Source organism: Mus caroli, unplaced genomic scaffold (genome assembly GCF_978045245.1).
Source record: "Mus caroli unplaced genomic scaffold, Mus_caroli_1 scaffold_21, whole genome shotgun sequence".
NCBI lineage: Eukaryota > Metazoa > Chordata > Mammalia > Rodentia > Muridae > Mus > Mus caroli.
Window position 1 is genome coordinate 793,220 of NW_028227276.1, and position 20,733 is coordinate 813,952.

The following is a 20,733-nucleotide window of genomic DNA, read 5'->3' on the forward strand; positions in this document are numbered from 1 at the left end:
TCTGTCTCTCTCTGTATCTCTCTGTCTCTCTCTGACTCTCTCTGTCTCTCTCTCTGTCTCTCTCTGTCTTATCTCTGTCTCTCTCTGTCTCTTTCTGTGTCTCTCTCTTTCTCTCTCTATCTCTCTCTCTGTCTCTTTCTGTCTCTCTCTGTCTCTCTCTGTGTTTCTCTCTGTCTCTCTCTCTATCTCTCTGTCTCTCTCTGTCTCTCTCTGTCTCTCTCTCTCTGTCTCTCTCTGTCTCTCTCTATCTCACTCTCTGTCTCTTTCTGTCTCTCTCTGTCTCTCTCTTTGTCTCATTTCTATCTCTCTCTGTCTCTCTCTCTGTCTCTCTCTGTATCTCTCTGTCTCTCTCTGTCTCTATCTCTGTCTCTCTCTGTCTCTCTCTGTCTCTCTCTGTATCTCTCTATCTGTCTCTTTCTGCCTCTCTCTCTTTGTCGGTTTCGGTCTCTCTCTATCTCACTCTCTGTCTCTTTCTGTCTCTCTCTGTCTCTCTCTTTGTCTCATTTCTGTCTCTCTCTGTCTCTCTCTCTGTCTCTCTGTATCTCTCTGTCTCTCTCTGTCTCTCTCTGTCCCTCTCTGTCTCTCTCTGTATCTCTCTCTGTCTCTCTCTGTCTTTCTCTGTCTCTCTCTGTATCTCTCTATCTGTCTCTTTCTGTTTCTCTCTGTCTCTCTCTTTGTCTCATTTCTGTCTCTCTCTGTCTCTCTCTCTGTCTCTCTCTGTATCTCTCTGTCTCTCTCTGTCTCTCTCTGTCCCTCTCTGTCTCTCTCTGTCTCTATCTCTGTCTCTCTCTGTCTCTCTCTGTCTCTCTCTATCTGTCTCTTTCTGCCTCTCTCTCTTTGTCGGTTTCTGTCTCTCTCTGTCTCTCTCTGTATCTCACTGTCTCTCTCTGTCTCTGTGTGTCTCTCTCTCTGTCTCTCTCTATGTCTGTCTCTTTCTATCTCTCTGTCTCTCTCTCTCTCAGTCTCTATCTCTGTCTCTCTCTTTCCCTCTATTTCTCTCTCTGTCTCTATCTCTGTCTCTCTCTGTCTCTCTCTGTATCTCTCTCTGTCCCTCTCAAGCTATCTCACTCTGTCTCTGTCTCTCACTGTCTCTCTCTTTGTCTCTGTCTCTCTCTGTCTCTCTCTCTGTCTATCTCAGTCTCTCTCACTTTGTTTCTATCTCTCTCTGTCTCTCTCTGTCTCTCTCTGTCTCTCTTTTTGTCTCTGTCTCTCTCTCTGTCTCTCTCTGTGTCTCACTCTGTCTCTCTCTATCTCTCTCTGTCTCTCTCTGTCTCTCTCTGTATCTCACTGTCTCTCTCTGTCTTTGTGTGTCTCTCTCTCTGTCTCTCTCTTTGTCTGTCTCTGTCTCTCTCTCTCTGTCTCTCTCTCTGTGTCTCTATTTTTGTATCGCTCGGTCCCTATCAGTCTCTCTCTGTCTCTATCTCTGTCTCTCTCCGTCTCTCTCTTTCTCTCTCTGTATCTCTCTCTGTCTCTCTCAAGCTATCTCACTCTGTCTCTGTCTCTCTCTGTCTCTCTATTTTTCTCTGTCTCTCTCTATCTCTCTCTCCATCTCAGTCTCTCTCACTTTGTCTCTGTCTCTCTCTATGTCTCTCTCTGTGTCTCACTCTGTCTCTCTCTATCTCTCTCTCTGTCTCTCTCTGTATCTCTCTTTCTCTCTCTGACTCTCTCTGTCTCTCTCTCTCTGTCTCTCTCTGTCTTTATCTCTGTCTCTCTCTGTCTCTCTCTGTGTCTCTCTCTTTCTCTCTCTATCTCTCTCTCTGTCTCTTTCTGTCTCTCTCTGTCTCTCTCTCTCTCAGTCTCTATCTCTGTCTCTCTCTTTCCATCTATTTCTCTCTCTGTCTCTATCTCTGTCTCTCTCTGTCTCTCTCTGTCTCTCTCTGTATCTCTCTATCTGTCTCTTTCTGCCTCTCTCTCTTTGTCGGTTTCTGTCTCTCTCTATCTCACTCTCTGTCTCTTTCTGTCTCTCTCTGTCTCTCTCTTTGTCTCATTTCTGTCTCTCTCTGTCTCTCTCTCTGTCTCTCTCTGTATCTCTCTGTCTCTCTCTGTCTCTCTCTGTCCCTCTCTGTCTCTCTCTGTCTCTCTCTCTGTCTCTCTCTGTCTCTCTCTGTCTCTCTCTATCTGTCTCTTTCTGTCTCTCTCTGTCTCTCTCTTTGTCTCATTTGTGTCTCTCTCTGTCTCTCTCTCTGTCTCTCTCTGTATCTCTCTGTCTCTCTCTGTCTCTCTCTGTCCCTCTCTGTCTCTCTCTGTCTCTATCTCTGTCTCTCTCTGTCTCTCTCTGTCTCTCTCTGTATCTCACTGTCTCTCTCTGTCTCTGTGTGTCTCTCTCTCTGTCTCTCTCTATGTCTGTCTCTGTCTATCTCTCTGTCTCTGTCTCTCTCAGTCTATGTCTGTCTCTCTCTTTCCCTCTATTTCTCTCTCTGTCTCTATCTCTGTCTCTCTCTGTCTCTCTCTGTATCTCTCTCTGTCCCTCTCAAGTTATCTCACTCTGTCTCTGTCTCTCTCTGTCTCTCTCTTTGTCTCTGTCTCTCTCTCTGTCTCTCTCTGTGTCTCACTCTGTCTCTCTCTATCTCTCTATGTCTCTCTCTGTATCTCACTGTCTCTCACTGTCTTTGTGTGTCTCTCTCTCTGTCTCTCTCTTTGTCTGTCTCTGTCTCTCTCTCTCTCTGTTTGTCTCTCTCTGTCTCTATTTTTGTATCGCTCTGTCCCTCTCTGTCTCTCTCTGTCTCTATCTCTGTCTCTCTCCGTCACTCTCTTTCTCTCTCTGTATCTCTCTCTGTCTCTCTCAAGCTATCTCACTCTGTCTCTGTCTCTCTCTGTCTCTCTCTTTTTCTCTGTCTCTCTCTATCTCTCTCTCCATCTCAGTCTCTCTCACTTTGTCTCTGTCTCTCTCTGTCTCTCTCTGTGTCTCACTCTGTCTCTCTCTATCTCTCTCTCTGTCTCTCTCTGTCTCTCTCTGTCTCTCTCTGACTCTCTCTGTCTCTCTCTCTCTGTCTCTCTCTGTCTTTATCTCTGTCTCTCTCTGTCTCTCTCTGTGTCTCTCTCTCTGTGTCTCTCTCTGTCTCACTTATTCACTCTCTTTGACTCTGTCTCTCTCTCTGTCTCTCTCTGTATCTCACTGTCTCTCTCTGTCTCTGTGTGTCTCTCTCTCTGTCTCTCTCTATGTCTGTCTCTGTCTATCTCTCTGTCTCTGTCTCTCTCAGTCTATGTCTGTCTCTCTCTTTCCCTCTATTTCTCTCTCTGTCTCTATCTCTGTCTCTCTCTGTCTCTCTCTGTATCTCTCTCTGTCCCTCTCAAGTTATCTCACTCTGTCTCTGTCTCTCTCTGTCTCTCTCTTTGTCTCTGTCTCTCTCTCTGTCTCTCTCTGTGTCTCACTCTGTCTCTCTCTATCTCTCTCTATCTCTCTCTGTATCTCACTGTCTCTCTCTGTCTTTGTGTGTCTCTCTCTCTGTCTCTCTCTTTGTCTGTCTCTGTCTCTCTCTCTCTCTGTTTGTCTCTCTCTGTCTCTATTTTTGTATCGCTCTGTCCCTCTCTGTCTCTCTCTGTCTCTATCTCTGTCTCTCTCCGTCACTCTCTTTCTCTCTCTGTATCTCTCTCTGTCTCTCTCAAGCTATCTCACTCTGTCTCTGTCTCTCTCTGTCTCTCTCTTTTTCTCTGTCTCTCTCTATCTCTCTCTCCATCTCAGTCTCTCTCACTTTGTCTCTGTCTCTCTCTGTCTCTCTCTGTCTCTCTCTGACTCTCTCTGTCTCTCTCTCTCTGTCTCTCTCTGTCTTTATCTCTGTCTCTCTCTGTCTCTCTCTGTGTCTCTCTCTCTGTGTCTCTCTCTGTCTCACTTATTCACTCTCTTTGACTCTGTCTCTCTCTCTGTCTCTCTCTGTGTCTCTCTCTGTCTCTCTCTGTCTCTCTCTCTGTCTCTCACTGTCTTTCTCTGTCTCTCTCCCTTTGTCTCTTTTCTGTCTCTCTCTGTCTCTCTTTGTCTCTCTCAGTATCTCTCTGTCTCTCTCAGTCTCTCTCACTCTGTCTCTGTCTCTCTCTCTCTGTGTCTGTCTCCTTTTCTTTCTCTCTATCTGTCCTTCTCTGTCTTTCTCTGTCTCTCTCTTTCTTTCTCTGTCTCTCTTTGTGTCTCTCTCTGTCTCACTCTCTCTGTCTCTCTCTGTTTCTCTTTGTGTCTCTCTCTGTCTCTCTTCTCTCTTTGTCTCTCTGTATCTCTATGCTCTCTTTGTGTAACTCTCTGTCTCTCTCTTTTGCTCTCTGTGTCTCTCTCTGTCTCTCTCTGTCTCTCTCTGTCTCTCTCATCTCTCTCTGTCTCTCTCTCTGTCTCTCTCTGTGTCTCTGTGTTTCTCTCTCTGTCTCTCTCTCTGTCTCTTTTCTGTCCTTCTCTGTCTCTCTCTCTGTCTCTCTCTTTCTCTTTCACTGTCTCTCCCTCTTTCTCTCTCTGTGTCTCTCTCTGTGTCTCCCTCTGTATCTCTCTCTGTCTCTCTCTGTCTCTCTCTGTCTGACTCTGTCTCTATCTGTCTCTCTCTCTGTCTCTCTCTGTGTCTCCCTCTGTCTCTCTCTGTGTCTCTCTCTGTATCTCTCTCTGTCTCTCTCTGTCTCTCTCTGTCTGACTCTGTCTCTATCTGTCTCTCTCTCTGTCTCTCTCTGTGTCTCCCTCTGTCTCTCTCTGTCTCTCTCTGTGTCTCTCTCTCTCTATCTCTGTCTATCTCTGTCTCTCTCTGTCTCTCTGTCTCTCTCTGTCTCTCTCTGTCTCTCTCTGTCTCTCTCTCTCTGTATCTCTCTCTCTGTCTCTCTCTGTGTCTCTCTCTGTTTCTCTCTCTGTCTCTCTCCATCTATCTCTGTTTCTTTCTTTGTCTCTCCGTGTCTCTCTCTCTGTCTCTCTCTGTCTCTCTCATCTCTCTCGGTCTCTCTCTCTCTGTCTCTCTCTGTCTCTCTCTCTCTGTCTCTTTTCTGTCTCTCTCTGTCTCTCTCTCTGTCTCTCTCTCTCTTTCTTTCTGTCTCTCTCTGTCTCTCTGTTTCTCTCTTTGTCTCTATCTGTCTCTCTCTCTGTCTCTCTCTGTGTCTCTCTCTGTCTCTCTATGTCTCTCTCTGTATGTCTCTCTCGGTCTCGCTCTCTGTCTCTCTCAGTCTCTCTAACTCTGTCTCTGTCTCTCTCTGTCTCTCTGTCTCTCTCTTTTTCTCTCGATGTGTCTCTCTCTGTCTATCTCTGTCACTCTCTGTCTCTCTCTCTGTCTCTCTCTGTCTCTCTCTCTCTCTCTGTTTCTCTCTGTCTCTCTCTCTGGTTCTCTCTGTCTCTATCTCTCTCTCTGTCTCTCTCTCTCCTTCTGTCTCTCTCTGTCTCTCTCTCTATCTCTCTCTGTATATCTCTGTCTCACTCTCTATCTCTCTCTCTCTCTGTCTCTCTCTGTCTCTCTCTATCTCTCTATGTGTCTCTCTTTGTCTCTCTCTGTCTCTCTCGTCTCTCACTGTCTCTCTCTCTCTGTCACTCTCTGTGAATCTCTCTGTCTATCTCTGTCTCTCTCTGTCTCTCTCTCTCTGTCTCTTTCTGTCTCTCTCTGTCTCTCTCTCTGTTTCTCTTTTTGTCTCTATCTCTCTCTCTCTCTGTCTCTCTCTGTGTCTCTCTCTGTCTCTCTATGTCTCTCTCTGTATATCTCTCTCGGTCTCGCTCTCTGTCTCTCTCAGTCTCACTAACTCTGTCTCTGTCTCTCTCTGTCTCTCTGTCTCTCTCTTTTTCTCTCTATGTGTCTCTCTCTGTCTATCTCTGTCACTCTCTGTCTCTCTCTCTGTCTCTCTCTCTGTCTCTCTCTGTCTCTCTCTCTGTCTCTCTCTGTTTCTCTCTCTGTCTCTCTCTCTGTTTCTCTCTGTCTCTATCTCTCTCTGTCTCTCTTTCTCCTTCTGTCTCTCTCTGTCTCTTTCTGTCTCTCTCTGTATCTCTCTGTCTCTCTCTGTCTCTCTCTCTCTGTCTCTCTCTGTTTCTCTCTCTGTCTCTCTCTGTGTCTCTCTCTGTCTCTCTCTGTGTCTCTCTGTGTCTCTTTCTCTCTATCTCTGTCTATATCTGTCTCTCTCTCTCAGTCTCTCTCTCTCTCTGTCTCTCTCTGTTTCTCTCTCTGTCTCTCTCTCTGTCTCTCTCTGTCTCTATCTCTTACTCTCTCTGTCTCTCTCTGTGTCTCTTTCTCTCTATATCTGTCTCTCTCTGTATCTCTATGTCTCTCTCAGTCTCTCTCTCTCTGTCTCTCTCTGTCTCTCTGTATCTCTCTCTGTCTCTCTCTGTGTCTCTCTCTGTCTCTCTCTGTGTCTCTATGTGTCTCTCTCTGTCTCTCACTCTGTCTCTCTCCATCTTTCTCTGTTTCTTTCTTTGTGTCTCTCTGTCTCTCTCTCTGTCTCTATCTGTATCTATCTCTTACTCTCTCTGTCTCTCTCTGTCTCTCTCTGTGTCTCTTTCTCTCTCTCTCTGTCTCTCTCTGTCTCTCTCTGTCTTTCTCGTCTCTCTCTGTCTCTCTCTCTGTCTCTCTCTGTGTCTCTCTCTGTCTCTCTATCTGTCTCTCTCTGTCTCTCTCTGTCTCTCTCTGTCTCTTTCTGTCACTTTTCTGTCTCTCTCTGTCTCTCTCTGTCTCTCTCTTTCTCTTTCTCTGTCTCTCCCTCTGTCTATCTCTGTGTCTCTCTCTGTATCTCTCTCTGTCTCTCTCTGTCTCTGTCTTTCTCTCTGTTTCTCTCTTTGTCTCTCTCTGTCTCTCTCTCTATGTCTCTGTATTACTCAGTCATTCTCTTTGTCTCTGTCTCTCTCTCTGTCTCTCTCTGTGTATCACTCTGCCTCTCTCTGTCGCTGTCTGTCTCTCTCTGAATCTCTCTGTCTCTATCTCTCTCTTTGTCTCTCTCTGTATCTCTCTGTCTCTCTCTTTGCCTCTCTCTGTCTACCTCTCTATCTGTCTCTCTCTGTGTCTCTGTCTGTCTCTCTGTCTCTCTGTCTGTCTCTCTCTCTCTGTCTCTCTGTCTATCTGTCTCTATCTCTGACTCTCTCTGTCCCTCTATGTATCTCAGAATCTCTCGGTTTATCTCTCTGTCTCTATCTCTGTCTCTCTCTGTCTCTCACTGTCTCTCTCTGTTTCTCTCTGTATCTCTCTCTGTCTCTCTCAAGTTATCTCACTCTGTCTCTGTCTCTCTCTGTCTCTCTCTTTGTCTTTGTCTCTCTCTGTCTCTCTCTCTGTCTCTCTCTGTCTCTTTCTTTGTCTCTGTCTCTCTCTCTGTCTCTCTCTGTGTCTCACTCTGTATCTCTCTATCTTTGTCTGTCTCTCTCTGTCTCTCTCTGTATCTCACTGTCTATCTCTGTCTTTGTGTGTCTCTCTCTCTGTCTCTCTCTTTGTCTGTCTCTGTCTCTCTCTCTGTTTCTCTCTCTCTCAGTCTCTATCTCTGTCTCTCTCTTTCCCTCTATGTATCTCTCTGTCTCTATCTCTGTCTCTGTCTCACTGTCTCTCTCTGTATCTCTCTCTTTCTCTCTCAAGCTATCTCACTCTGTCTCTGTCTCTCTCTGTCTCTCTCTTTGTCTCTGTCTCTCTCTGTCTCTCTCTCTGTCTATCTCAGTCTGTCTCACTTTGTCTCTATCTCTCTCTGTCTCTCTCTGTCTCTCTCTATCTCACTCTCTGTCTCTTTCTGTCTCTCTCGGTCTCTCTCTTTGTCTCATTTCTGTCTCTCTCTGTCTCTCTCTCTGTATCTCTCAGTCTCTCTCTGTCTCTATCTCTGTCTCTCTCTGTCTCTCTCTGTATCTCTCTATATGTCTCTTTCTGTCTCTCTCTCTTTGTCGGTTTCTGTCTCTCTCTATCTCTCTCTGTCTCTCTCTGTATCTCACAGTCTCTGTTTCTGTGTGTCTCTCTCTGTCTCTCTCTTTGTCTGTCTCTGTCTCTCTCTCTGTCTCTGTCTCTCTCAGTCTATGTCTGTCTCTCTCTTTCCCTCTATGTCTCTCTCTGTCTCTATCTCTGTCTCTCTCTGTCTCTCTCTGTATCTCTCTCTGTCTCTCTCAACTTATCTCACTCTGTCTCTGTCTCTCTCTTTGTCTCTGTCTCTCTCTGTCTCTCTCTCTGTCTCTCTCTGTCTCTCTATTTGTCTCTGTCTCTCTCTCTGTCTCTGTCTCTCTCAGTCTATGTCTGTCTCTCTCTTTCCCTCTATGTCTCTCTCTGTCTCTATCTCTGTCTCTCTCTGTCTCTCTCTGTATCTCTCTCTGTCTCTCTCAACTTATCTCACTCTGTCTCTGTCTCTCTCTTTGTCTCTGTCTCTCTCTGTCTCTCTCTCTGTCTCTCTCTGTCTCTCTCTTTGTCTCTGTCTCTCTCTGTCTCTCTCTCTGTCTATCTCAGTCTCTCTCACTTTGTCTCTATCTCTCTCTGTCTCTCTCTCTGTCTCTCTCTGTCTCTCTCTCTCTGTCTCTCTCACTCTGTCTCTGTCTCTCTCTCTGTCTCTCTCTGTGTCTCTCTGTGTCTCCCTCTGTCTCTCTCTATCTCTCTCTGTCTCTCTCTGTCTCTCTCTGTTTCTCTCTGTCTCTCTCTGTCTCTCTCTGTCTCTCTCTCTGATTCTCTTTATCTCTATCTCTGTCTCTCTCTGTCTCTCTCTGTTTCTATCTGTGTCTCTCTCTGTCTCGATCTGTATCTCTCTGTCTCTCTCTGTCTCTCTCTGTCTCTCTCTCTCTCTTTCTCTCTGTCTCTCTCTGTGTCTCTCTCTGATTCTCTTTATCTCTATCTCTGTTTCTCTCTGTCTCTCTCTGTTTCTATCTGTGTCTCTCTCTGTCTCGATCTGTATCTCTCTGTCTCTCTCTGTCTCTCTCTGTCTCTCTCTCTCTCTTTCTCTCTGTCTCTCTCTGTGTCTCTAGCTGTCTCTCTCTATCTCTCTCTGTCTCTTTCTGTCTCTCTCTGTCTCTCTCTTTTGTCTGTTTTACTGTTTCTCTCTGTCTCTCTCTCTGTCTCTCTCTCTGTATCTCTCTGTCTCTCTGTCTCTCTCTGTCTCCCTCCTTGTCGTTCTCTGTCTCTCTCTCTGTCTCTCTCTCTATCTGTCTCTCTTTCTGTCTCTCTCTGTCTCTCTCTGTCTCTCTATCTGACTCTCTCTTTGTCTCTCTCTGTCTCTCTCTCTGTCTCTCTCTGTCTCTCTCCTTGTCTCTCTATGTCTCTCTCTCTGTCTCTCTCTCTCTCTCTGTCTATATCTTTGTCTCTCTCTGTCTCTCTCTGTCTCTCTCTGTCTCTCTCTGTCTCTCTCTGTGTCTCTCTCTGTCTCTCTCTGTATCTCTCGTTCTCTCTCTGTCTCTCTCTGTCTCTCTCTGTGTCTCTGTCTCTCTCTGTCTCTCTCTGTGTCTTTCTCTGTCTCTCTATCTCTCACTCTGTCTCTTTCTGTCTCTCTCTGTCTCTCACTCTGTCTCTTTCTCTGTCTTTCTCTGTTTCTAAATCCGTCTCTCTCTGTCTCTCTCTGTGTCTCTCTGTGTCTCCCTCTGTCTCTCTCTATCTCTCTCTGTCTCTCTCTGTCTCTCTCTGTTTCTCTCTGTCTCTCTCTGTCTCTCTCTGTCTCTCTCTCTGTCTCTATCTCTGTCTCTCTCTCTGTCTCTATCAGTCTCTCTCACTATGTCTCTGCCTCTCTCTGTCTCTCTCTGTGTCTCTGTCTCTCTCTGTCTCTCTCTGTGTCTTTCTCTGTCTCTATCTCTCACTCATCTCTTTCTGTCTCTCTCTGTCTCTCACTCTGTCTCTTTCACTGTCTTTCTCTGTTTCTAAATCCGTCTCTCTCTGTCTCTCTCTGTCTATCTCTGTGTCTCTCTGTGTCTCTCTCTGTCTCTATCTCTCTCTGTCTCTCTCTGTCTCTCTCTGTTTCTCTCTGTCTCTCTCTGTCTCTCTCTGTCTCTCTCTGTCTCTCTCTCTGATTCTCTTTATCTCTATCTCTGTCTCTCTCTGTCTCTCTCTGTTTCTATCTGTGTCTCTCTCTGTCTCGATCTGTATCTCTCTGTCTCTCTCTGTCTCTCTCTCTCTCTTTCTCTCTGTCTCTCTCTGTGTCTCTAGCTGTCTCTCTCTATCTCTCATTGTCTCTTTCTGTCTCTCTCTGTCTCTCTCTCTTTGTCTGTTTTACTGTTTCTCTCTGTCTCTCTCTCTGTCTCTCTCTCTGTATCTCTCTGTCTCTCTGTCTCTCTCTGTCTCCCTCCTTGTCTCTCTCTGTCTCTCTCTCTGTCTCTCTCTCTCTGTCTCTCTTTCTGTCTCTCTCTGTCTCTCTCTGTCTCTCTATCTGACTCTCTCTTTGTCTCTCTCTGTCTCTCTCTCTGTCTCTCTCCTTGTCTCTCTCTGTCTCTCTCTCTGTCTCTCTCTCTCTCTGTGTGTCTATATCTTTGTCTCTCTCTGTCTCTCTCTGTCTCTCTCTGTCTCTCTCTGTGTCTATATCTTTGTCTCTCTCTGTATCTCTCTGTCTCTCTCTGTCTCTCTGTGTCTCTCTCTTTCTCTCTGTCTGTCTCTATCTGTCTCTCTCTGTAAGTCTCTGTCTCTGTCTCTGTCTCTCTCAGTCTCTCTCACTCTATCCTTGTCTCTCTCTGTCTCTCTCTTTGTCTCTGCCTCTCTGTCTCTCTCTCTGTCTCTCTCAGTCTCTCTCACTCTGTCTCTGTCTCTCTCTGTGTCTCTCTCATTCTCTCTCACTATGTCTCTGTCTCTCTCTGTCTCTCTCTTTTCTCTGTCCCTCTCTGTGTCTTTCTCTGTCTCTCTCTATCTCTCTCTCTGTCTCTTTCTGTCTCTCTCTGTCTTTCTCTCCTTGTCTGTTTCCTGTCTCTTTCTGTCTCTCTCTGTGTTTCTCTCTCTGTCTCTCTTTGTATCTCTCTGTCTCTCTCTTTGTATCTCTCTGTGTCTCACGCTATCTCTCTCTGTGTCTCTCTCTATCTCTCTCACTTTATCTCTCTCTGTCTCTCTCTCTTTGTCTCTGTCTATCTCTTTGTCTCTCTCTGTGTCTCTCTCTGTCTCTCTCTATCTCTCTCTCTGTCTCTTTCTGTCTCTCTCTGTCTCTCTTTGTGTCTCTCTCTGTCTCTCTCTGTATCTATCTGTCTCTCTCTGTCTCTCTCTGTGTCTCTCTCTTTCTCTCTGTCTGTCTCTATCTGTCTCTCTCACTCTGTCTCTGTCTCTCTCTCTGTCTCTCTCAGTCTCTCTCACTCTGTCCTTGTCTCTCTCTGTCTCTCTCTTTGTCTCTGCCTCTGTGTCTCTCTCTCTGTCTCTCTCAGTCTCTCTCACTCTGTCTCTGTCTCTCTCTCTGTCTCTCTCAGTCTCTCTCACTATGTCTCTGTCTCTCTCTGTCTCTCTCTTTTCTCTGTCCCCTTCTGTGTCTTTCTCTGTCTCTCTCTATCTCTCTCTCTCTGTCTCTTTCTGTCTCTCTCTGTCTTTCTCTCCTTGTCTGTTTCCTGTCTCTCTCTGTCTCTCTCTGTGTTTCTCTCTCTGTCTCTCTTTGTCTCTCTCTGTCTCTCTCTTTGTATCTCTCTGTGTCTCACGCTATCTCTCTCTGTGTCTCTCTCTATCTCTCTCTGTCTCTCTCTGTCTCTATCTCTGTCTTTCTCTGTCTCTCTCTCTGTCTCTATCAGTCTCTCTCACTATGTCTCTGCCTCTCTCTGTCTCTCTCTGTGTCTCTGTCTCTCTCTGTCTCTCTCTGTGTCTTTCTCTGTCTCTCTATCTCTCACTCTGTCTCTTTCTGTCTCTCTCTGTCTCTCACTCTGTCTCTTTCTCTGTCTTTCTCTGTTTCTAAATCCATCTCTCTCTGTCTCTCTCTGTGTCTCTCTGTGTCTCCCTCTGTCTCTCTCTATCTCTCTCTGTCTCTCTCTGTCTCTCTCTGTTTCTCTCTGTCTCTCTCTGTCTCTCTCTGTCTCTCTCTCTGATTCTCTTTATCTCTATCTCTGTCTCTCTCTGTCTCTCTCTGTTTCTATCTGTGTCTCTCTCTGTCTCGATCTGTATCTCTCTGTCTCTCTCTGTCTCTCTCTGTCTCTCTCTCTCTCTTTCTCTCTGTCTCTCTCTGTGTCTCTCTCTGATTCTCTTTATCTCTATCTCTGTCTCTCTCTGTCTCTCTCTGTTTCTATCTGTGTCTCTCTCTGTCTCGATCTGTATCTCTCTGTCTCTCTCTGTCTCTCTCTGTCTCTCTCTCTCTCTTTCTCTCTGTCTCTCTCTGTGTCTCTAGCTGTCTCTCTCTATCTCTCTCTGTCTCTTTCTGTCTCTCTCTGTCTCTCTCTTTTGTCTGTTTTACTGTTTCTCTCTGTCTCTCTCTCTGTCTCTCTCTCTGTATCTCTCTGTCTCTCTGTCTCTCTCTGTCTCCCTCCTTGTCGTTCTCTGTCTCTCTCTCTGTCTCTCTCTCTATCTGTCTCTCTTTCTGTCTCTCTCTGTCTCTCTCTGTCTCTCTATCTGACTCTCTCTTTGTCTCTCTCTGTCTCTCTCTCTGTCTCTCTCCTTGTCTCTCTATGTCTCTCTCTCTGTCTCTCTCTCTCTCTCTGTCTATATCTTTGTCTCTCTCTGTCTCTCTCTGTCTCTCTCTGTCTCTCTCTGTCTCTCTCTGTGTCTCTCTCTGTCTCTCTCTGTATCTCTCGTTCTCTCTCTGTCTCTCTCTGTCTCTCTCTGTCTCTCTCTGTCTCTATTTCTGTCTCTCTCTGTCTCTCGCTGTGTCTCTCTGTCTATCTAAGTCTATCTCAGTCTGTCTCTGTCTCTCTCTTTCTCGCTCTTTGTCTCTGTCTCTCTCTGTCTCTCTCTGTCTCTATCTCTGTCTCTCTCTGTCTCTGTCTCTATCAGTCTCTCTCACTATGTCTGTATCTCTCTGTCTCTCTCTTTGTCTCTGTCTCTCTCTGTCTCTCTCTGTGTCTCTGTCTCTCTCTGTCTCTCTCTGTGACTTTCTCTGTCTCTCTATCACGCTCTCTGTCTCTTTCTGTCTCTCTCTGTCTCTCTCTCTTTGTCTCTTTTCTGTCTCTCTCTGTCTCTCTCTCTGTCTCACTCTGTATCTCTCTGTCTCTCTCTGTCTCTCACTCTGTCTCTATCACAGTCTTTCTCTGTTTCTAAATCCATCTCTCTCTGTCTCTATCTGTCTCTCTCTGTCTCTCTCTATGTCTCTCACTGTCTCTCTCTGTAAGTCTCTGTCTATCTCTGTCTCTCTCTGTCTCTCTCTCTGTCTCTCTCTCAGTCTCTCTCTGTCTCTCTCTGTGTCTCTCTCTGTCTCTATCTGTGTCTCTCTCTGTCTATCTCAGTCTCTCTCACTCTGTCTCTGTCTCTCTCTTTCTCTCTGTCTCTCTCGCTGTCTCTCTCTGTGTCTCTAGCTGTCTCTCTCTATCTCTCTCTGTCTCTTTATGTCTCTCTCTGTCTCTCTCTCTTTGTATGTTTTGTGTCCCTCTGTCTCTGTCTCTGTCTCTCTCTCTGTCTCTCTGTCTCTGTCTCTATCATTGTCTCTCTCTGTCTATCTCTATCTCTCTGTGTCTCTCTCTGTCTCTGTCTGTATCTCTCTATCTCTCTCTGTCTCTCTCTGTCTCTCACTCTGTCTCTCTCTGTCTCTTTCTCTGTGTCTATCTCTGTCTCTCACTGTCTCTCTCTGTCTCTCTCTTTGTCTCTGTCTCTCTCTGTCTCTCTCTGTGTCTTTTTTTGTCTCTCTCTATCTCACTCTCTGTCTCTTTCTGTCTCTCTCTGTCTATCTCTTTGTCTCTTTTCTGTCTCTGTCTGTCTCTCTGTCTCTCTCTGTCTCTCTCTGTCTCTCTCACTCTGTCTCTGTTTCTCCTTGTCTCTCCCTCTGTCTCTCTCTTTGTCTCTCTCTGTCTCTCGTTGTGTCTCTCTCTCTGTCGATCTCTGTCTCTCTCTTTGTCTCTCTCTGTGTCTCTATTTCTGTCTCTCTCTGTCTCTCTCTGTCTCTCTGTGTCTTTCGCTGTGTCTCTCTCTGTCTCTCTCTGTCTCTCTCTGTCTCTCTCTGTCTTTATCTCTGTCTCTCTCTGTTTCTCTCCGTCTCTCTCTGTGTCTCTCTCTGTCTTTCTCAGTCTATCTCACTCTGTCTCTGTCTCTCTCTGTCTCTCTCTTTGTCTCTGTAACTCTCTGTCTCTCTCTCTGTCTATCTCTCTCTCTCACTTTGTCTCTTTCTATCTCTGCCTCTCTCTCTGTCTCTCAGTCTCTTTCACTCTATCTCTGTCTCTCTCTGTCTCTCTCTTTGTCTCTGTCTCTCTCTCTGTCTCTCTCTGTGTCTCTTTCTGTCTCTCTCTATCTCTCTCTGTCTCTTTCTGTCTCTTTCTGTCTCTCTCCCTTTGTCTGTTTTCTGTCTCTGTCTCTCTTTCTGTCTCTCTCTGTGTATCACTCTGCCTCTCTCTGTCGCTGTCTGTCTCTCTCTGAATCTCTCTGTCTCTATCTCTCTCTTTGTCTCTCTCTGTATCTCTCTGTCTCTCTCTTTGCCTCTCTCTGTCTACCTCTCTATCTGTCTCTCTCTGTGTCTCTGTCTGTCTCTCTGTCTCTCTGTCTGTCTCTCTCTCTCTGTCTCTCTGTCTATCTGTCTCTATCTCTGACTCTCTCTGTTTCTCTATGTATCTCAGAATCTCTCGGTTTATCTCTCTGTCTCTATCTCTGTCTCTCTCTGTCTCTCACTGTCTCTCTCTGTTTCTCTCTGTATCTCTCTCTGTCTCTCTCAAGTTATCTCACTCTGTCTCTGTCTCTCTCTGTCTCTCTCTTTGTCTCTGTCTCTCTCTGTCTCTCTCTGTCTCTTTCTTTGATCTGTCTCTCTCTCTGTCTCTCTCTGTGTCTCACTCTGTATCTCTCTATCTCTGTCTGTCTCTCTCTGTCTCTCTCTGTATCTCACTGTCTATCTCTGTCTCTGTGTGTCTCTCTCTCTGTCTCTCTCTTTGTCTGTCTCTGTCTCTCTCTCTGTTTCTCTCTCTCTCAGTCTCTATCTCTGTCTCTCTCTTTCCCTCTATGTATCTCTCTGTCTCTATCTCTGTCTCTGTCTCACTGTCTCTCTCTGTATCTCTCTCTTTCTTTCTCAAGCTATCTCACTCTGTCTCTGTCTCTCTCTGTCTCTCTCTTTGTCTCTGTCTCTCTCTGTCTCTCTCTCTCTGTCTATCTCAGTCTGTCTCACTTTGTCTCTATCTCTCTCTGTCTCTCTCTGTCTCTCTCTATCTCACTCTCTGTCTCTTTCTGTCTCTCTCGGTCTCTCTCTTTGTCTCATTTCTGTCTCTCTCTGTCTCTCTCTCTGTATCTCTCTGTATCTCTCTGTCTCTCTCTGTCTCTCTCTGTCCCTCTCTGTCTCTCTCTGTCTCTATCTCTGTCTCTCTCTGTCTCTCTCTGTATCTCTCTATATGTCTCTTTCTGTCTCTCTCTCTTTGTCGGTTTCTGTCTCTCTCTGTCTCTCTCTGTCTCTCTCTGTATCTCACTGTCTCTCTCTGTTTCTGTGTGTCTCTCTCTGTCTCTCTCTTTGTCTGTCTCTGTCTCTCTCTCTCAGTCTATATCTGTCTCTCTCTTTCCCTCTATGTCTCTCTCTGTCTCTATCTCTGTCTCTCTCTGTCTCTCTCTGTCTCTCTCTGTATCTCTCTCTGTCTCTCTCAAGTTATCTCACTCTGTCTCTGTCTCTCTCTGTCTCTCTCTTTGTCTCTGTCTCTCTCTGTCTCTCTCTCTGTCTCTCTCTTTGTCTCTGTCCCTCTCTCTGTCTCTCTCTGTGTCTCACTCTGTATCTCTCTATCTCTCTCTGTCACTCTCTGTCTCTCTCTGTATCTCACTGTCTCTCTCTGTCTCTGTGTGTCTCTCTCTGTCTCTCTCTTTGTCTGTCTCTGTCTCTCTCTCTGTTTCTCTCTCTCTCAGTCTCTATCTCTGTCTTTCTCTTCCCTCTATGTCTCTCTCTGTCTCTATCTCTGTCTCTGTCTCTCTCTGTCTCTCTCTGTATCTCTCTCTGTCTCTCTCAAGCTATCTCACTCTGTCTCTGTCTCTCTCTGTCTCTCTCTTTGTCTCTGTCTCTCTCTGTCTCTCTCTCTGTCTATCTCAGTCTCTCTCACTTTGTCTCTATCTCTCTCTGTCTCTCTCTCTGTCTCTCTCTGTCTCTCTCACTCTGTCTCTGTCTCTCTCTGTCTCTCTCTTTGTCTCTGTCTCTCTCTCTGTCTCTCTCTGTGTCTCAATCTGTCTCTCTCTCTATCTCTCTCTTTGTCTCTCTCTGTCTCTCTCTATATCTCACTGTCTCTCTCTGTCTTTGTGTGTCTCTCTCTCTGTCTCTCTCTTTGTCTGTCTCTGTCTCTCTCTCTCTGTCTCTCTCTCTCTGTCTCTATCTCTGTCTCTATCTGTGCCTCTCTGTCTCTCTCTGTCTCTATCTCTGTCTCTCTCTGTCTCTCTCTGTCTCTCTCTGTATCTCTCTATCTGTCTCTTTCAGTCTCTCTCTCTTTGTCGGTTTCTGTCTCTATCTCACTCTCTGTCTCTTTCTGTCTCTCTCTGTCTCTCTCTATATCTTACTGTCTCTCTTTGTCTTTGTGTGTCTCTCTCTCTGTCTCTCTCTTTGTCTGTCTCTGTCTCTCTCTCTCTCTGTCTCTCTCTCTGTCTCTATCTCTGTCTCTCTCTGTCCCTCTCTGTCTCTCTCTGTCTCTATCTCTGTCTCTCTCTGTCTCTCTCTGTCTTTCTCTGTATCTCTCTATCTGTCTCTTTCATACTCTCTCTCTTTGTCGGTTTCTGTCTCTCTCTATCTCACTCTCTGTCTCTTTCTGTCTCTCTCTGTCTATCTCTTTGTCTCATTTCTGTCTCTCTCTGTCTCTCTCTCTGTCTCCCTCTGTATCTCTCTGTCTCTCTCTGTCTCTCTCTGTCCCTCTCTGTCTCTCTCTGTCTCTATCTCTATCTCTCTCTGTCTCTCTCTGTCTCTCTCCGTATCTCTCTATCTGTCTCTTTCTTTCTCTCTCTCTTTGTCGGTTTCTGTCTGTCTCTGTCTCTCTCCTTCCCTCTGTATCTCACTGTCTCTCTCTGTCTCTGTGTGTCTCTCTCTCTGTCTCTCTCTTTGTCTGTCTCTGTCTCTCTCTCTGTCTCTCTCTCTCTCTCAGTCTCTATCTCTGTCTCTCTCTTTCCCTCTATGTCTCTCTCTGTCTCTATCTCTGTCTCTCTCTGTCTCTCTCTGTCTCTCTCTGTATCTCTCTCTGACTCTCTCAAGCTATCTCACTTTGTCTCTGTCTCTCTCTGTCTCTCTCTTTGTCTCTGTCTCTCTCTGTCTCTCTCTCTGTCTATCTCAGTCTCTCTCACTTTGTCTCTGTCTCTCTCTGTCTCTCTCTGTCTCTCTCTGTCTCAATCTCTGTCTCTCTCTGTCGCTCTCTGTGTCTCTCTCTGTCTCTCTCAGTCTATCTCACTCTGTCTCTGTCTCTCTCTTTGTCTTTGTCTCTCTCTGTCTGTTTCTGTCTCTCTCTGTCTCTCTCTCTTTGTCTCTTTCTGTCTCTCTGTCTCTCTCTGTCGCTCTCTGTGTCTCTCTCTGTCTCTCTCAGTCTATCTCACTTTGTCTCTGTCTCTCTCTCTGTCTCTCTCTGTGTCTCACTCTGTCTCTCTCTATCTCTCTCTCTGTCTCTCTCTGTATCTCTCTGTCTCTCTCTGACTCTCTCTGTCTCTCTCTGTCTCTCTCTGTCTTATCTCTGTCTCTCTCTGTCTCTCTCTGTGTCTCTCTCTTTCTCTCTCTATCTCTCTCTCTGTCTCTTTCTGTCTCTCTCTGTCTCTCTCTGTGTTTCTCTCTGTCTCTCTCTCTATCTCTCTGTCTCTCTCTGTCTCTCTCTGTCTCTCTCTCTCTGTCTCTCTCTGTCTCTCTCTATCTCACTCTCTGTCTCTTTCTGTCTCTCTCTGTCTCTCTCTTTGTCTCATTTCTGTCTCTCTCTGTCTCTCTCTCTGTCTCTCTCTGTATCTCTCTGTCTCTCTCTGTCTCTATCTCTGTCTCTCTCTATCTCTCTCTGTCTCTCTCTGTATCTCTCTATCTGTCTCTTTCTGCCTCTCTCTCTTTGTCGGTTTCTGTCTCTCTCTATCTCACTCTCTGTCTCTTTCTGTCTCTCTCTGTCTCTCTCTTTGTCTCATTTCTGTCTCTCTCTGTCTCTCTCTCTGTCTCTCTCTGTATCTCTCTGTCTCTCTCTGTCTCTCTCTGTCACTCTCTGTCTCTCTCTGTCTCTCTCTCTGTCTCTCTCTGTCTCTCTCTTTCTCTCTCTGTATCTCTCTATCTGTCTCTTTCTGTCTCTCTCTGTCTCTCTCTTTGTCTCATTTCTGTCTCTCTCTGTCTCTCTCTCTGTCTCTCTCTGTATCTCTCTGTCTCTCTCTGTCTCTCTCTGTCCCTCTCTGTCTCTCTCTGTCTCTATCTCTGTCTCTCTCTGTCTCTCTCTGTCTCTCTCTGTATCTCTCTATCTGTCTCTTTCTGCCTCTCTCTCTTTGTCGGTTTCTGTCTCTCTCTGTCTCTCTCTGTATCTCACTGTCTCTCTCTGTCTCTGTGTGTCTCTCTCTCTGTCTCTCTCTATGTCTGTCTCTGTCTATCTCTCTGTCTCTCTCTCTCTCAGTCTCTATCTCTGTCTCTCTCTTTCCCTCTATTTCTCTCTCTGTCTCTATCTCTGTCTCTCTCTGTCTCTCTCTGTATCTCTCTCTGTCCCTCTCAAGCTATCTCACTCTGTCTCTGTCTCTCACTGTCTCTCTCTTTGTCTCTGTCTCTCTCTGTCTCTCTCTCTGTCTATCTCAGTCTCTCTCACTTTGTTTCTATCTCTCTCTGTCTCTCTCTGTCTCTCTCTGTCTCTCTTTTTGTCTCTGTCTCTCTCTCTGTCTCTCTCTGTGTCTCACTCTGTCTCTCTCTAACTCTCTCTGTCTCTCTCTGTCTCTCTCTGTATCTCACTGTCTCTCTCTGTCTTTGTGTGTGTCTCTCTCTGTCTCTCTCTTTGTCTGTCTCTGTCTCTCTCTCTCTGTCTCTCTCTCTCTCTGTCTCTATTTTTGTATCGCTCTGTCCCTCTCTGTCTCTCTCTGTCTCTATCTCTGTCTCTCTCCGTCTCTCTCTTTCTCTCTCTGTATCTCTCTCTGTCTCTCTCAAGCTATCTCACTCTGTCTCTGTCTCTCTCTGTCTCTCTCTTTTTCTCTGTCTCTCTCTATCTCTCTCTCCATCTCAGTCTCTCTCACTTTGTCTCTGTCTCTCTCTCTGTCTCTCTCTGTGTCTCACTCTGTCTCTCTCTATCTCTCTCTCTGTCTCTCTCTGTATCTCTCTGTCTCTCTCTGACTCTCTCTGTCTCTCTCTCTCTGTCTCTCTCTGTCTTTATCTCTGTCTCTCTCTGTCTCTCTCTGTGTCTCTCTCTTTCTCTCTCTATCTCTCTCTCTGTCTCTTTCTCTCTCTCTCTGTCTCTCTCTCTCAGTCTCTATCTCTGTCTCTCTCTTTCCCTCTATTTCTCTCTCTGTCTCTATCTCTGTCTCTCTCTGTCTCTCTCTGTATCTCTCTCTGTCCCTCTCAAGCTATCTCACTCTGTCTCTGTCTCTCACTGTCTCTCTCTTTGTCTCGGTCTCTCTCTGTCTCTCTCTCTGTCTATCTCAGTCTCTCTCACTTTGTTTCTATCTCTCTCTGTCTCTCTCTGTCTCTCTCTGTCTCTCTTTTTGTCTCTGTCTCTCTCTCTGTCTCTCTCTGTGTCTCACTCTGTCTCTCTCTATCTCTCTCTGTCTCTCTCTGTCTCTCTCTGTATCTCACTGTCTCTCTCTGTCTTTGTGTGTGTCTCTCTCTGTCTCTCTCTTTGTCTGTCTCTGTCTCTCTCTCTCTGTCTCTCTCTCTCTCTGTCTCTATTTTTGTATCACTCTGTCCCTCTCTGTCTCTCTCTGTCTCTATCTCTGTCTCTCTCCGTCTCTCTCTTTCTCTCTCTGTATCTCTCTCTGTCTCTCTCAAGCTATCTCACTCTGTCTCTGTCTCTCTCTGTCTCTCTCTTTTTCTCTGTCTCTCTCTATCTCTCTCTCCATCTCAGTCTCTCTCACTTTGTCTCTGTCTCTCTCTCTGTCTCTCTCTGTGTCTCACTCTGTCTCTCTCTATCTCTCTCTCTGTCTCTCTCTGTATCTCTCTGTCTCTCTCTGACTCTCTCTGTCTCTCTCTCTCTGTCTCTCTCTGTCTTTATCTCTGTCTCTCTCTGTCTCTCTCTGTGTCTCTCTCTTTCTCTCTCTATCTCTCTCTCTGTCTCTTTCTGTCTCTCTCTGTCTCTCTCTCTCAGTCTCTATCTCTGTCTCTCTCTTTCCCTCTATTTCTCTCTCTGTCTCTATCTCTGTCTCTCTCTGTCTCTCTCTGTCTCTCTCTGTCTCTCTCTATCTGTCTCTGCCTCTCTCTCTTTGTCGGTTTCTGTCTCTCTCTATCTCACTCTCTGTCTCTTTCTGTCTCTCTCTTTGTCTCATTTCTGTCTCTCTCTGTCTCTCTCTCTGTCTCTCTCTGTATCTCTCTGTCTCTCTTTGTCTCTCTCTGTCCCTCTCTGTCTCTCTCTGTCTCTCTCTCTGTCTCTCTCTGTCTCTCTCTGTCTCTCTCTGTATCTCTCTATCTGTCTCTTTCTGTCTCTCTCTTTGTCTCATTTGTGTCTCTCTCTGTCTCTCTCTCTGTCTCTCTCTGTATCTCTCTGTCTCTCTCTGTCTCTCTCTGTCCCTCTCTGTCTCTCTCTGTCTCTATCTCTGTCTCTCCCTGTCTCTCTCTGTCTCTCTCTGTATCTCACTGTCTCTCTCTGTCTCTGTGTGTCTCTCTCTCTGTCTCTCTCTATGTCTGTCTCTGTCTATCTCTCTGTCTCTCTCTCTCTCAGTCTCTATCTCTGTCTCTCTCTTTCCCTCT